Here is a 15,743-nt window from a genome sequence, read left to right as displayed (position 1 = left end):
ACAAGGCAAACTGGCTGTCTTTTACTGCCGAATGTTCTGTCCAACTCACAGAAGACACTGTCTTTGATGGAAGTGACGACCCATCATCTATTTTTACAAACACTCTACAAGACATTGCCACTGAGTACATCCCAAAAACATCTTCAAACAACCGCATTAAAGTGCCATGGTTTAATAAAGAATGCCAAGAAGCCCGATCTGAGCGAAAGAGAAGTCTACACAGGTTCTACAGATGCCCGACCCTTAGCAAGAAGTTGACTTTCTTCAGATTTCGCGCTAAGAGTCGCACTGTCATAAAACATTCTAAAAGAACATCCTGGAGGTCTTTTTGCTCAAACTTAAACTCTAAGGTATCATCAAGTAAAGTTTGGAATGCTATTCGTAAAATCAAAGGGAAAAAAGGATCTGCATCAATTAACCACCTTGTGGTAAATGGATCCCTTATAACCCAAAAGAATGAAGTAGCAAACGTTCTGGCTTCAACAATGGAAAAAAACTCATCAACAGAAAATTACTGCACAGATTTTCAAAAAATCAAAGCCACCCAAGAACGTAAACCCATAAACTTTTCATCTCAGAATGAGGAGAACTACAACAAGTTGTTCAGTATAACTGAACTCAAACAAGCCTTACAAAAATGCAACAACTCAGCAACGGGGCTGGACGGAATACATTATCAGTTCCTCACACACCTACCAGAAAGTTGTCTTCTGGTCTTGCTGAAGGTTTTTAACCACATATGGGAGAGTGGATCCTTTCCACCTTCATAGCAAGAAGCGATGATTGTCCCCATTCCAAAACCAGGTAAAGATCATACAAACCCCAGCAACTACCGTCCGATAGCCTTGACCAGCTGTCTGTGTAAAACCATGGAGCGATTGGTCAACGCTAGGATGGTGTGGTACCTAGAAAAACAAAACCTTTTAAGTGATGTGCAATGTGGCTTCCGAAAGGGACACAGCACCACTGATCATTTGGTACGTTTTGAGACCTTCGTTCGAGAGGCCTTTGCGAGATCTGAACATGTACTAGCTATATTTTTTGATCTCGAGAAGGCTTACGACACGACCTGGAAACGCGGTATTTTAGCTGATTTGCATGAAATGGGTTTTCGTGGACGTCTCCCTGTTTTTGTGGAAGGATTTCTAAGTAATCGATTTTTTACAGTACGGGTCGGTCCCAACCTATCAGAGTTCTGTCAACAAGAGATGGGTGTTCCTCAAGGAAGCATTCTATCACCCATGTTGTTCAACATCAAAATCAATAACATAGTAAAGGCAGTACTGAAAGGATCCGAGTCATCCTTGTTTGTTGATGACTTTGCACTTTGTGTGCGTGGTAAATCCCTACATAGAGTGGAAAGGCAGCTTCAATTATGTATCGACAAGGTGCAAAAATGGGTAACAGAGAACGGTTTCAAATTTTCCACCAGCAAAACTGTCTGTATGCATCTTTGCAAACAAAGGGGAGCCATGCCAGAACCCTCTCTGGTCCTGAATGGTAATCCTGTCAAGGTTGTTGAAGAATTTAAATTCCTAGGACTGACCTTTGACCGTCGACTAACATTCCTTAAACATATCCAGTATCTGAGAACATCATGTCTGAAAGCTCTGGATGTATTGAAAGTGGTTTCTCATACGGACTGGGGTGCTGACCGCACAGTCCTACTCAGACTTTACCGTGCTTTAATCCGATCCAAGTTGGACTATGGTTGTGTCGTCTATGGTGGAGCCGCAAAATCCAACCTAAGGCTATTAGACACAATACACCACCAGGGTATACGTCTTTGTCTGGGAGCTTTCAGGACGTCTCCAGTACAGTCCTTATATTTTGAGGCCAAAGAACCCTCTCTGAGGCTGCGACGCCTGAAACTCACCCTAAATTATGTGTTGAAACTGAAAGCTATGCCTACAAATCCAGCCTACCAATGCGTATTTCAACCACAATGCTCTGAATTTTTTGAAAGTCACCCAAATGATCGAGCACCTCTGTCTTCTCGGATTCAGTCACATCTGGCCGAATCAAAGATAAAACTCGATCATGTTAGTGAAAATCGATGGACAGAAACACCTCCATGGACATTGCCAGATCCAGTTGTTCGACTCGATCTGACAAGGTTAAAGAAGTCAGAGACAAATGATTTGATTTTTAAACAGTGTTTTAGCCAGTTCTGTACCGAGTTTCCTTCCCATCAACGAATATACACTGATGGGTCCAAAGCTGAAAGTAAAGTGGCATCAGCTTCTGTCACTGGTCCTAAACTCGATAGGGCCTTTTCGGCCCGTCTTCCGGATGACAGTTCTGTATTTTCTGCAGAGTTGAAAGCTTTACAGCTAGCTCTGAAACAGGTATATCAGTCAAAAAAGAAAGACTTCCTGATTCTGTCGGATTCCCTATCGGCTCTTACCGCCGTGAAGAGAACTCAGCTAGATCACCCACTGTTGGTTGAAATCCAAGAGCTACATGCATCTCTGATTGAAGAAGGCAAAAGGATTGTGTTTGCATGGGTGCCATCCCATGTTGGAATTAGAGGCAACTCTGCAGCTGATCAAGCTGCTAAAGAAGCCAGAGAAAGACTCATCACTGACAAACACACAAAGCATTCAGATTTCAGAACTCGCACCAACATGTACATAAAGTATCTATGGCAGAGTGAATGGGACGAATGTGAAGAAAATAAACTTCATAAGATCGTCCCCCAGCTGTCGGACAGCCTACCCCAATGTCGCCTCAACAGGAAAGAAGAGACAGTTCTCTGTCGCTTACACATTGGGCACAGTCACATTACACATTCGTATCTGCTGAAAGGTGAAGATCCACCATACTGTTTTGGGTGTGACGAACCATGGACATTAGAACATGTTCTCACAAAATGTGTAGACGTTCAAGAATTTCGAGACAAACACTACAATGCGGAAACACTGAAGGTTTTATTCCGGGATGTTCCCCCGGACAAGATTTTTAACTTTTTAAAAGAGATCAAGATTTTTTACAAGATTTAAAGTACCAGAAGTGAAAATTATTAATTTTTAGAACCTTCTTTTACAGTGATAGATTTGAATGTAAATAGTCTGAAACGTAGAACTTGCCATATGAAGGGAAAAGAAAATAACTGCATCGGTCTCGAATAGCAGCTAGCATCTGCTGAAGAGACATTAAACCCCAAAAACCAACCAACCAACCAACCAACGATATTACCACACCTCCCTTCCAAGTTATTGTTCCAGTAATGATAACTTTGTTTTAATCTGAATACTGTTTAAATGACAGATGATTGTCCATTTCTGTATCAGTCCAAGTGTTAGCGATACCGTATTTAATAAATCATTTGCACAAGCATGCTTTGGTAAATTAGCACCAATGACGAATTAATACTGCAATGTTAACATCTTTGACTAGAAACTAAGACATACAGTTCTTTTAGTTCAGAAGGGACACAGTCTGTTACTGGATTTCATGAATTTTCCACACCATTGATGACTTGAGAAATTCCATTTTGAATAATACTGCTGGTTACAGTCTGTTACTGGATTTCATGAATTTTCCACACTGTTGATGACATGAGAAATTCCATTTTGAATAATACTGCTGGTTAAGTGAAATAGATTCATAAATCTATTTTATGCATACTAGTTTTACTACAAAGTGTCATACAAAGGCAGTTACAAAATTACATTCGTGATGTAATTTAGTGCATGCGTTTGTAGAAACACACTGACATGTGTTCTTCCACGAAACTAAATAGAAGAACCGTGACTATGAATTCCTACACAGCACAACAGAAGTCGAAAGCTTTCTAATTCTTCTTCGAAAACGAAATAGAAGAATTTTCTACACATCGTTTCACAAATCAAGCCTGTTAGGCTTAACCACGGGCCTGCCGGATCTGGTACACGGTGCTGACCCTGGGTTTGGTGTGAGTGAAGGCTGTGGTAGTGATGACCGTAGCACTGCAGGGGATGTTGGCTGTGCGTCTGGTGTTGACTGTTGTGGTGTTTGTGACGCCTTTGGTGTTGATAGCTGGTTGTTGCCATCTGCTGGGGTAGACACCATAGCAGATCTGTTGCGCCGGATGGTGCCCTTCTCCGTACGGATGATGTAGGATCGAGGACTGGTGGCTTTGGCAACCACCTCTCCAGATCACTTCATGTCGCGGATCCAGACGGAGTCGCCGGGTTGAAGCGATGGCAGATCTTTTGCTGCATGTCTCCTGTCGGAAGGTTTGTCACTGGTTTTCCTTGCTAGCCGTTTCTTTTGCCTTGACAGAGTCATGGTCAGGGGTTTGGGGTTTGAGGGTATTGGGGAGCACCGGGACAAGAGTCTTGAGTTTTCGGCCCATGAGCAGTTCACTGGGAGAAAGGCCATTCTGGAGGGGTGTTGACCTGTACATGAGAAGAGCAAGGTATGGGTCTTTGTTCTTCTTGAGGAGTTTTACTGTCTGCACAGCTCTCTCAGCTTCACCATTGCTCTGTGGATATTTCGGGGAGCTGGTCACGTGGGTGAACCCATATGAAGCTGCGAAGCTTGTGAACTCATTGCTCGAAAACTGGGGTCCGTTGTCAGAGACTACGACATCTGGTATTCCATGGACCGCAAACACACTCTTGATTTGGTTGATTGTCTCTGCACTGAACTCAGATTTCAGCAGTTTCGTCTCCACCCATCTCGAGTAGTAGTCCACGATACTGAGGTAGACTTTACCATGGAGTGTGAGGAAATCCATCCCCACTCTTTCCCAAGGACGTTCCGGGAATGATGATGGGAGGAGGGGCTCCTTTTTCTCTGGTCGGTGGATGGCACACGTGGTACACTTGTTCACCATTTCCTCCACCTCTGACGCGATGTATGGCCACCAGACTGATGTTCTGGCGAGGGCTCGGCATTTGGTAAACCCCAGGTGACCTTCGTGGAGGCGACCGAGGATGTCGAGCCTGAGGCATCTTGGGATGACGAGACGATCGTCGAAGAGGAGGTCGTCTATGATGGTCAGATGTTCTCTGTTGAGCCAGTACTGCTTGAAGAGAGGGTTCTCAGGCATGTACACTGGCCATCCGATTGTACAATACTCCCGGACTTGATGCAGTTCCTCGTCTGCTTTTTGTGAGTCGCGGATTTCTTGCAGTTTTCGTGTTGTGGCCGGTAGGATGCTGACCGTCTGGCTGGCCAAGGCTGCGACGTTCTCGATAAGGTCCAGGTCTGAGTCATCAGGATCAGCGACGGGCGCTCTGGATAGAGCATCAGCTGTAATTTGATCCTTGCCTGAGACATGTACTACCTTGGGGTTGTACCTCATGAGACGAAGCCTGAAGCGTTGGATGCGGGGTGGCATTTTATGCAGCTCTTTTGTCCCAAAGAGGGGGACAAGCGGCTTGTGGGCGGTCTCCAGGGTGAAGTTCAGTCCTATGACGTAGTCATTGAACCTTTCACATGCCCACGTTGCTGCCAGTGCCTCTTTCTCAATGACCGCATAGTTCTTCTCTGCGTCGCTGAGGGAACGAGAGATAAATACACACAGGTCGGCGTGACCCGTCATGTTGTATCTGAAGGAGGACCGCCCCGATGCCTGTAGCTGAAGCGTCGGCGGCGATGATGGTCTCTCTCCGGGGATCGTAGTGAGCAAGGACTGCCCGTGAGATAAGGAGGTCCTTGACTTTCTGGAAGGCTGTCTGCTGTGGTTGGTCCCACACCCAGACTGCGTCTTTGTGGAGAAGATGGCGCAGAGGAGCGTTGGTCTCAGCCAGACGGTCAGCATCCTACCGGCCACAACACGAAAACTGTATGGCTTCCGCAAGTGTCAGGTTTGCCATGCTCTGCAGTTTCTCTGATAGATCATCATCCGTCACTCCCACCACGATCCTGTCTCGGATAAGTTCTTCCCTAAGAGTGCCGTACTCGCACTCCTCCGCGATCCTGTGTAGCTCCTGGATGAAAGAGTCTACCGTTTCGCCGGTCTTTTGGGTTAGTTTGTTGAACTTGGCCCTCTCCACAACGATGTTTTTTCGGGCCCCAAAGTAGTCATCTAGGGCCCCCTTTACCTCGTCGTATGTAGCAGTGGCTTCGACAATAGGTAGGGTTGTCAATATGCCGTCAGCTACCTCCCCCATTGCATACAAAAAGGTGCTGACCTGCTCATTGTTTGGCTTTGTTGACAGCCCAGACCCTGTTCTGTATCTGTCAAATCGCTGGCGCCATTTTGGCCACGATGCGGGCGTGCCGTCGAACGTTTTCGGCAGTGGAAGTGCTGTGTGGCGCTGACCCCTTTCAGCTGCCGGAGCCTGTCTTCCATCTTCGTTTTGCATGTTTGTGGGTCGATGAGACCCGCTGCCACCATGTAGTATTCTCGGATACAGGCAAATATAGACACAAGGCGTGTGTAGTTACAACGTGCTTTATTGAAGACCAGAACGAGGCCAACCTCCCAGAGTGATGTCCCTTGGACTGTACATGTATAAGGTCATGGACACGTCGTCTGCTAAGACTGACGGTACGATATTACCACAGTATCAATGCCACCATCTGAAAAATTGTGATAAAATCATATCATGGTTTTGAATTTTGAGTTGTTGGCATGTTTTAGCTTTGCTAAATATGTGTACATGGCATATTAAATACCAATAAATATTGTATACCCCCTAAAAGTGTCTGACTGGTGACAATTGTGTGTAAATAAATACCCTGGGATGAATTGAATACTAATACTTCTAACATTGCAAGTTTGTGAAAGTGACTGTCATAGAGGTGCGCTGTGTTGCTCATTTGATGTGACGCGGGTAAATAATAATAACAAAATTCAAGGGATTCATTTTTAAACCTCATCTTCAATCAGCAAGACATAACAGACACTCAGTTGAAATGGGGGGGGGGGGGGTAATGGCATACACAGGTGTTACACAAGAAAAGACACTGTCTTGTAAAGTTCTTTGAACTATGAATAATCATCATGATATTAAAAAGGTTTTGGGACAGCCTGTTAATTTTTCGTCAAAAGAAACAGATCTTAAATCCCACAAGCAGTACATTGACACTAATCAAAACCTACAGCAGACGACACGTGCACGCTAAAGTAAAATGAAAGACCATTTTCTTACCTATCCCATTGGTTTTGGTCGTGTTAAGGCCGATGATCCCCATTACTATGTCCTCAAAGGGTACGGAAGGCTTCGGTTCTCCTCCCCCAGTACCTCTCCCATGCTTGCTTTTCGACTCCACGGCCGTTTTTAGGTCTCTCCACTTTTTGGAGCACTGTCCCCAAGATCTCCCGTTCGATCCCATTGCGTTTACTTTACCAGCGATCACTTCCCACACTCGACGTTTTTTCTTCTGTGTAACACCACTTTTGTGTTTACTGAGGATTAAGTCCTTGTGGAGAGCAACCTCCTCCAGCAAGACTGCATTCTCTTTCATCCTAGAATTGGGTTTTTTCGCATTTTTGCCCTCCATTTCTCTGCTCTTTCTTAAACCAAAACCAAAAGCGCGCAATGGAAGAAGGAAGTTAGCAAACGGCCATCGCGCATGCGTATTGGCAGGTATTTCCCGGGAATTCCCCGAGCTTGACTGATGACGCAAACGTGACCTTGCTTTCCACGGCAACTTGAAAGTCGGCGGTCAAGTCGTCACCCGCGCATACCGACTGAGCGCCTGCGGTAGGCGGCGACTTTCAAGTCATGACTTCGCTTAAGTCGGCGTGTACTTTCGACGTCACTCATGCATAACTCCCCAAATCTCCGTAAACATAGATTGTAGGCAAATGTTTTGTTTCGCTGCATGTTTATTGTGGTTTGATCTTCACCAGTCGCTCAAAATGAGCACATACATTCCTCAGGTAGATTTGCTCTTCACAAAGACCTCTTCCTTCTACACGTCATCAGTTTCCCCGCATACTCAAAAACAGGTGACGTGTTCGTTTCCGTAAGATAATTATAGCCGTGACGAAATATGTTATCTTCCTGACGTGTTGTTCAAGCACTCAAAAAAAAAGTCTCTCCGACAGTGTTTAGAGTTTGACTTATCTGTCAAAATCACGTTTGAGATGTCTGTGTTTGAGTTAGCTATTTTTTGACAGAGTTTGGCTTATCCGAATTAGAAATAGTCTTACGAAGAGGGGGGTCTGGCGGGGAATTGGTTTTGGTTTCAGATATCCGAGTTTTTTGCTTAAGCGTGTTTCGTTTAGGCGAGTGCGGCTGTATAATGAGGATTTGCTCAAATGAGTTTGCACCCAAAACATGTTTGAAATTTTATGAAAAATTTAAGTTTTAAAAGTGGCGTGTTAACTGTAACAGATCATGTCCTAAATTTCTCAAATTTAAGATTGCAATTTTCTTATTAATTTATATATTTGAGATTAAAGGCAGAGTAAGCCTCCCGTAAACCATCACAGATACGGTCAGGCTTTTACACACAGTACAAACACCCTTTCATTTAAACACTCACCAATTGAGAACATCCTAGGTGCCCTCCGTAAAGAGCGAACAATTTTCAAAGAATTTATTTTTGCGTGGTTTATCTTACCCCTGAGCCATCGTGAACCCGTGTGATCCAGTTTTCCCTTTTCACAATGCAGTCCTCATAGTTGGTCATTTGAATGCGACTCGACGTGAGCTTATCTACAATAGCACGTTTTTTATGCACGAAACAACGGCTGTGGTTCACAAGAACTCTAGCGATGGCTTTTGACTGTTGAGAGGAACGGCGATTTGCACTGATAAAACTGTCGTCTGCCATGACCCTTGCGTGACCGTGCTTCCGGACTTTTCTTTTTTTAAACTTTCACAACTTCGAATTGTTCTGATCTTGTCTTGATGAAAAACGAATTCTTTTATGATTAAAGAATGTTTGTGTAACAAGCTGTCACTTTATTATTTAGATTTTAAAAGTTAGGTCTAGCGCAAAAACGAGGCGCCATTGTTCTTCAGGGCCAAGTCCACGAAAATAAATTCTTGGAAAATGTCTCACGCTCGACAGAAAGCAGCCAGAATGTTCCCGTTCGGTGAGCGTTCAAATGGAAGTATGCTTGTACTGTATTTAGACGCTCGGGGAGCTCTGTGATGGTTTACGGGAGGCTTACTGTGCCTTTAACATTAAGAAAAGAGCTTTTACGTTGAAGCCTTATGACAAAAGAAAAACTCAGATGTCATTTTTACACTTAATTTTTTTTTCTTTATAAAATTACATAATTCCTATGTCCTTTTGTTGCGATTGACCATTTCCTTATACCGGCACGGTTGGCCTAGTGGTAAGGCGTCCGCCCCGTGATCGGGAGGTCGTGGGTTCGAACCCCGGCCGGGTCATACCTAAGACTTTAAAATTGGCAATCTAGTGGCTGCTCCGCCTGGCGTCTGGTATTATGGGGTTAGTGCTAGGACTGGTTGGTCCGGTGTCAGAATAATGTGACTGGGTGAGACATGAAGCCTGTGCTGCGACTTCTGTCTTGTGTGTGGCGCACGTTATATGTCAAAGCAGCACCGCCCTGATATGGCCCTTCGTGGTCGGCTGGGCGTTAAGCAAACAAACAAACAAACAAACCATTTCCTTATAAAATTCACATTTTGTTTTCTTTGTGTTGAATTATAGTTTAAAAATTCACACCTGCCTGAAAATAACTTAGTTCAAGGGCATCTGTAGTTATTTTAGGCTACAAAATAAAATATTTGAACCGTGTCCTCTTCACAGAACCGTTACTATTGACATACTGTGTCCTCAGCAGGCTGTTACGATAGACACACATAAGTCTAAAAATCACCATTGGCAGCGTGTGTCTTGCTTCCCCTTTTGCACAGTTCCTGTGGTTGGTATTCTTAATGATAATTGAGAAAGATTTTAATGTGGTGTCTTAATGTCTTGTCTCAGCAGTTAATCATTGTTGGGGACATTTTTAATGTCTTCCGGGACATGTTACAGTTGACACACAAAATTTGAAAACTCATCCTGTGTATGTTCTCCCCGGCACATTTTGTATTCAAACTATAAGTATCCTCGCGCCCCCTAATTGGCGTAGAGGCGCGTCCCCCGGGTGGTGGATGGGGGAGCCTTCTCTACTAACTTCTGAGAGAAGGTCGCATCACTCTCGATGCCTATTTTGACTCCTCTATTTTGAAACAGATTTTTATGGAGACCAGCTCTACAGCTCTCTTTGGATTTTTAAGGGAGTCTGGCCTTTATTTTAAGATTTGAATTTTAAAGTTCATTGACACGTAGAGTTTCGACTTAACTTTTGTGTTCCCTTCGGGTAACGTTCCTGACTTTAAACCAATTTTAAAAAACGACGTCAAAAAACAAAGTCAGGAACGTTACCCGAAGTTTAAAGTTGTGCAATGTTAAACTTGTGGGGTCCTGATTTGGCCTAAATGGTCCGCTGGACCCATTAAGCAACAGTTAGACCGGCACGGTTGGCCTAGTGGTAAGGCGTCCGCCCAGTGATCGGGAGGTCGTGGGTTCAAACCCCGGCCGGGTCATACCTAAGACTTTAAAATTGGCAATCTAGTGGCGTCTGGCATTATGGGGTTACTTTAGTGCTAGGACTGGTTGGTCCGGTGTCAGAATAATGTGACTGGGTGAGACATGAAGCCTTTGCGGCGACTTCTGTCTGGTGTGTGGCGCACGTTATATGTCAAAGCAGCACCGCCTTGATATGGCCCTTCGTGGTCGGGTGGGCGTTAAGCAAACAAACAAACAAACAAACCATTTCCTTATAAAATTCACGTGGAAGCCCTATGAGAGCGTTCCACCAGGTCCAATGTTTGCTCAGAAGCACCGGAACGCCTCAGAGAAGACCGGACAACTTCCACACGTGAAGTTTGAGGAATGAGGGGTCCTCGTGTGGAATGCCGGTGCGAGGCTGAACCAACTCTCCTCTTGCGAGAGCGAGAGGGATGGGCGGGCCCTGAGCGAGCCTCAGAAGGTCCGGGAACCACGCCTGTGAGGGCCACAGGGGCGCAACCAGGAGAAGATCCGGACCCTCCATTTCCGCCTTCCGGATTACTCGGCCGAGTAACTGGAAGGGAGGAAAGGTGTAGGCCTGGAGCCCTGTCCACGGAAAGGCCAATGCATCCGTCTGCCAAGCCTCGGGATCCGGGAATGGCGAGACGAAGATCGGCAGCCTCTTCGAAAAGCGGGTGGCAAAGAGGTCCACCAGAGGCTTTGGGACGAGGGCCCAGAGACGAAGCAGTGCCCCGTGAGTGATCGTCCACTCTGATTGAAGCACTCTGTCGGAGCGACTGAGCGCGTCCGCCAGAGTGTTCAAACTCCCCGGGAGGTACCTGGCCGAGAGAGTGATCTGGTGTTGCCAGCACCAGGTCAGAATCTCGCAGGTCCTGCCCGAGAGAGACGGGGACCGCGACCCTCCCTGCTTGTTCAGATAAGCTGCCACAGTCGTGTTGTCTGTAAACAGACGAACATGCTTGGCGTGAAGGGAGGGCCGAAACTCCGCCAGAGCCAGGGCCACAGCCTCTAGCTCCAGCAAGTTTATATGCCAATGGCTCTGCTCTGCCGACCACAGGCCCGACGCAGTCTGTCGGTCTGTGTGTGCACCCCAACCCATCAGAGACGCATCCGTAAAGAGGTCCGTGTCTGGGGGGGGCAGGACAATCGGCACGCCCCTGCAGACCCATGCCGTGTCCAACCACGGAAGGGTCGCTGACTGGAACCATCCCTGCAAAGGGATGAGGACGTCCCAGTCCACGCAGGCAGAGTCCACATACGGTTTCAGGGCAAGCTGAAGCGGACGTTTGTGGACCCTGCCCAGAGGCACCAAGAGAGCCATGGACTCCATCTGTCCCAAGATGGAGGCCAGCGTCCGGAGGGAAGCCCTCGGGAGAGACAAAGTGGCGCGGATGATGGCTTGGAGCTTGTCCACCCTCCTCTGAGAAGGCTGGACCGTCCATGTAACCGTGCAGAAAGACATCCCCAGATAAGTGAACGTCTGTGACGGCACCAACTCGGACTTTGTCCGGTTGATCGAAAAACCCAGCTGGTGGGCTTGACGAAGAACCGCCTGGGTATGACTGGAGCACCCAGACTGGCTTTGGTTCAGAACCAGCCAATCGTCCAGGTATGCTCTCAGCCGTATACCCTGCGACCTCACCAGTGCGCATAACTGCCTCACGACCATGGTGAAGACCCAAGGTGCGAGAGACAGCCCGAAAGGCAGAGCGCGAAACTGGTAGACCTGACTGTCCCACCGGAAACGGAGCCATTTCCGGTCGGACGGATGCACCAGAATATGGAAGTATGCATCCGTCAGGTCTATGGAGGTCGCCCAGTCTCCCGGGCGAAGAGAGTCTCTGACCGACGCGGGCGTCTCCATCTTGAACCGAATCGTTCTCAGGTAAGTATTGAGAAGCGACAGGTCCAGGACGGGACGCCACGCCCCCGAGGCCTTGGGGACGGCGAACAGCCGCCCGTAAAAGCCGAGGGACGTGTGGTCTATGACCCTCTCCACCAGAGCAACGATTTCCGCCTGAAGGACGGACCTTGCTTCTGGTGAGGAGGGAGGCTTGAAGCCCGGCAGACGCCGCGACAGAGGTGCCTTTCTTTCGCCCCAAAGCAGACGAAAGCCCGATCCCACGACGCCCACGATCCACTGGCTGTGCACTAGGGCCGCCCAGTGAGAAAGTGCCCTTGCAGGGCCCCCCGCCATCACCAGAGTGGAGGGCGGGGGGGTGGTGGGACCGGGAACACTTCATTGGGGGTGAGGCTTGCTTCCAGAGCCGCCCCGCCCCCTGCTGGGCGCCGATCTTTTTCTCGAACCACGAGAAGGAAATCTGCCCCGCTTCTGTCCGGCAGGCTTGGCAGAGCCAGAAGCCTGAGGCTGTTTAGGCGGAGCGGGCTGAGCCTGAGAAGGCTTGGCCTGCTTGAACGCCTGCAGAGAGAAGTCAGAGAACTGAGAATCTCTGTTCATCTGTATCTCCGTCTTCCTGGCGTCAAACGCCAGACGGCCAAACAGAGAGCCTTCTGTCAAGGGAGACGCCCGCAGTGTGTCACGAGTAGTCTGGTCCGTGAACTGAGAGTGACCCAGAAAAAGATCTCTCCGGCTCATGACCGAATGTGCGTACTGCATCGCTGACAACTTCATTTGCTCTTCGTTGACTCTCGCCAGAGCCGAAAGAAGAGTTGAGATGTCGTCAGCGTCCTGCTCGACCGCGAGGACAAAAGGGTCCAGCGTCTCGGTCATAGCCCTGGTAAGGGACCGCAGGAGCGTCTCGGAGATCGAAGCCAGCTCTAAAAGCTGACGACTAATCTCCTCCGATGCCATGAGGGTATGGTCAGGAAGCACGACCCCCGAATCGCTCTTGATAGGCTTTGCCAGCAAAGAAGCCAACTCCGGCGTGACCTGAAGAGGTGCACGCGGAAGCGCAAAAGGAGCAAGCCAAGAGCGACCTGTCTTCGGCAGAGTAAACTTCTTGTGATGTGTGGGCACAAAAGAAGAAGCCTGGGTATCCGAAGCCAGCCAAGCCCGAGCAAGTTCCGGTGCCGGTCCGTAAGGTACCAGCAAAGGAACAGCGATGCCCGGCTGCGACCGTCCCGCAGGAGAAGGCCGCGCCAGCACCTGAGAAAGCTGGTAGGCAACTGATGGGGATTCGGCAAAACGGAAGCGGGAAGCATCATCCTTCTCATACCGAAAATCCGCCATCGCGGAGGGGGCGGCAGAAGCCGACGTAGGCAAAGCCACTGCCCCCTCCGCAAAATATCTGGATGTAACTTCAGCCGCATCTTCGAGCGCCAGTCGAAGCTGAGACGGAAATCCAGAACGAGAAGCTTCACTGACTACAGACTGCGTGTCTGCATAGTCAAGCGAAGCAGCCCGATCGTAGTCCACTGAACCGGCCGCATGATGTTGTGCAGGCAAACCGGAAACCGGAGAACCGGAAAGCATCCTGGCTCATATCCTGATCAACAGGAAACACAGAGCCGGAAGACGCTGCCACCATCGCCGCCGGAACTGAACCGGTAGTCGACGTAGCACTAGGCAAGTGCGTCGAAGACTGTCCCGGAAGTTCAAAGGACGTCCCCGGTCTCTCACCCACTGACATCCGTGTAGGAGCAGTGTGCGAGAGACTAGGAAAACCGGGCGAGGCCGGAAACGCTGCCGACGGAACCGCGTACAGCGGAAACGTCTGCTGCGAGGACTGGGGCCGGAAGCCCGGTGGCCGAAAGGCCAGTCCACAGTCGACACCAGCAGGGACCTTCGTGGGTGTGCCAGATTGACCTTCGTTTCCGGGAAAACCCGGAAACGCGACTTCCGCAAGCGGAAGCCGCCCTTGCTCAGTCCCAGCCCTACTCGTTATACGGTCGGAACTAGGACGAGCAGCATATCCTGACTGGCAGGAAGTTTGCAGGTAGCGAGCCTGCGACCAAGAACTGTTGCCCAAAAGAGAGCGTCCGGTGGCTTCGCTAGAGCCGGCGGAGCAGTTCGACTTACCGTCTGTGCTCCAGGCAAGAGCAGAAGACGACGAGAGAGAACAAACATCACGGGCGGGTGTCTCCGACAGGCACACAAAAGATGCCAAGGAGTGAACGCCACCCACTGCCGATGAAAGCGGAGAGCTGAGAGCCGGCGTGGCTCGCTGTAATTCGTCACGCACCAGGCTTCGAATTTCTGGAACCAGCGAACTCAAAATCGACGAAACCATGTCAGCCTGCCCCGCGCTCGAAACTGCGACCGGGTGAGCTGACACAGACACAGTTGTCACGGGAATGCTAGGCTGCCCCCCAGCATTAAGGCTAACGGGGGCAGAAATGGGAACCGACAAGAGTACGTTTCTATCTTTGTCAGAAACCAAAACGAGCGGAGAACTTTTAGGCAGAGGTTTATCTGAAGAAGACTTTGCCTTAATCCGGCCCTTGGCATCACCCTTACCGCGTTTCTTATCGCTATCAGCCATAATGACCAACGCGCAAAAAACACAGCACACAACACTAAGTTACTGAGCAAAAAATTTAACAAGTCCCAACAAGGACGAAAATTTGTCAATAACAATGAAATTCCTGTCACAAACAAGACAAAATTGGAAAGAGCTCACCAAAAACGTAGTGGCAAGCCAGTAAGACGGGTTAGGTGACCGTTGGGTGCCCAAAGAACACCTGCAAGCAGTCACTCACGGTGCCAAAAATTTCGACGACCTTCCCAGTTGTAGGCTGAAATGTCGTATGAAGACACGTGGTGTTTACAGGGGAAGTGACGTCACGTAACCCGAGATGGGAGGTAACTCCCTGGGTAGATGGTCATTACCCTGCCTATGTTTACACTTTTTGTGTTGGGTTGCTTTTTAAACTATAATTCAACACAAAGAAAACAAAATCGAAAATTTTTAAGTAAATTTTCATTTCATTAATATACTTACCCGAATCACATAAAAGCATTGACGCAGTCTTAACATGCTAAGGTCTGAAAAGGCTACCCGTCTTAAAGAATTTTAGTTTTCTTTGTGTTGAATTATAGTTTAAAAATTCACACCTGCCTGAAAATAACTTAGTTCAAGGGCATCTGTAGTTATTTTAGGCTACAAAATAAAATATTTGAACTGTGTCCTCTTCACAGAACCGTTACTATTGACATACTGTGTCCTCAGCAGGCTGTTACGATTGACACACATAAGTCTAAAAATCACCATTAGCAGCGTGTGTCTTGCTTCCCCTTTTGCACAGTTCCTGTGGTTGGTATTCTTAATGATAATTGAGAAAGATTTCAATGTGGTGTCTTAATGTCTTGTCTCAGCAGTTAATCATTGTTGGGGACATTTTTAATG

Source organism: Littorina saxatilis, linkage group LG3 (assembly GCF_037325665.1).
Source record: "Littorina saxatilis isolate snail1 linkage group LG3, US_GU_Lsax_2.0, whole genome shotgun sequence".
NCBI lineage: Eukaryota > Metazoa > Mollusca > Gastropoda > Littorinimorpha > Littorinidae > Littorina > Littorina saxatilis.
The sequence above is the reverse complement of the archived record's forward strand: the minus strand, read 5'-3'. Positions refer to the sequence as shown.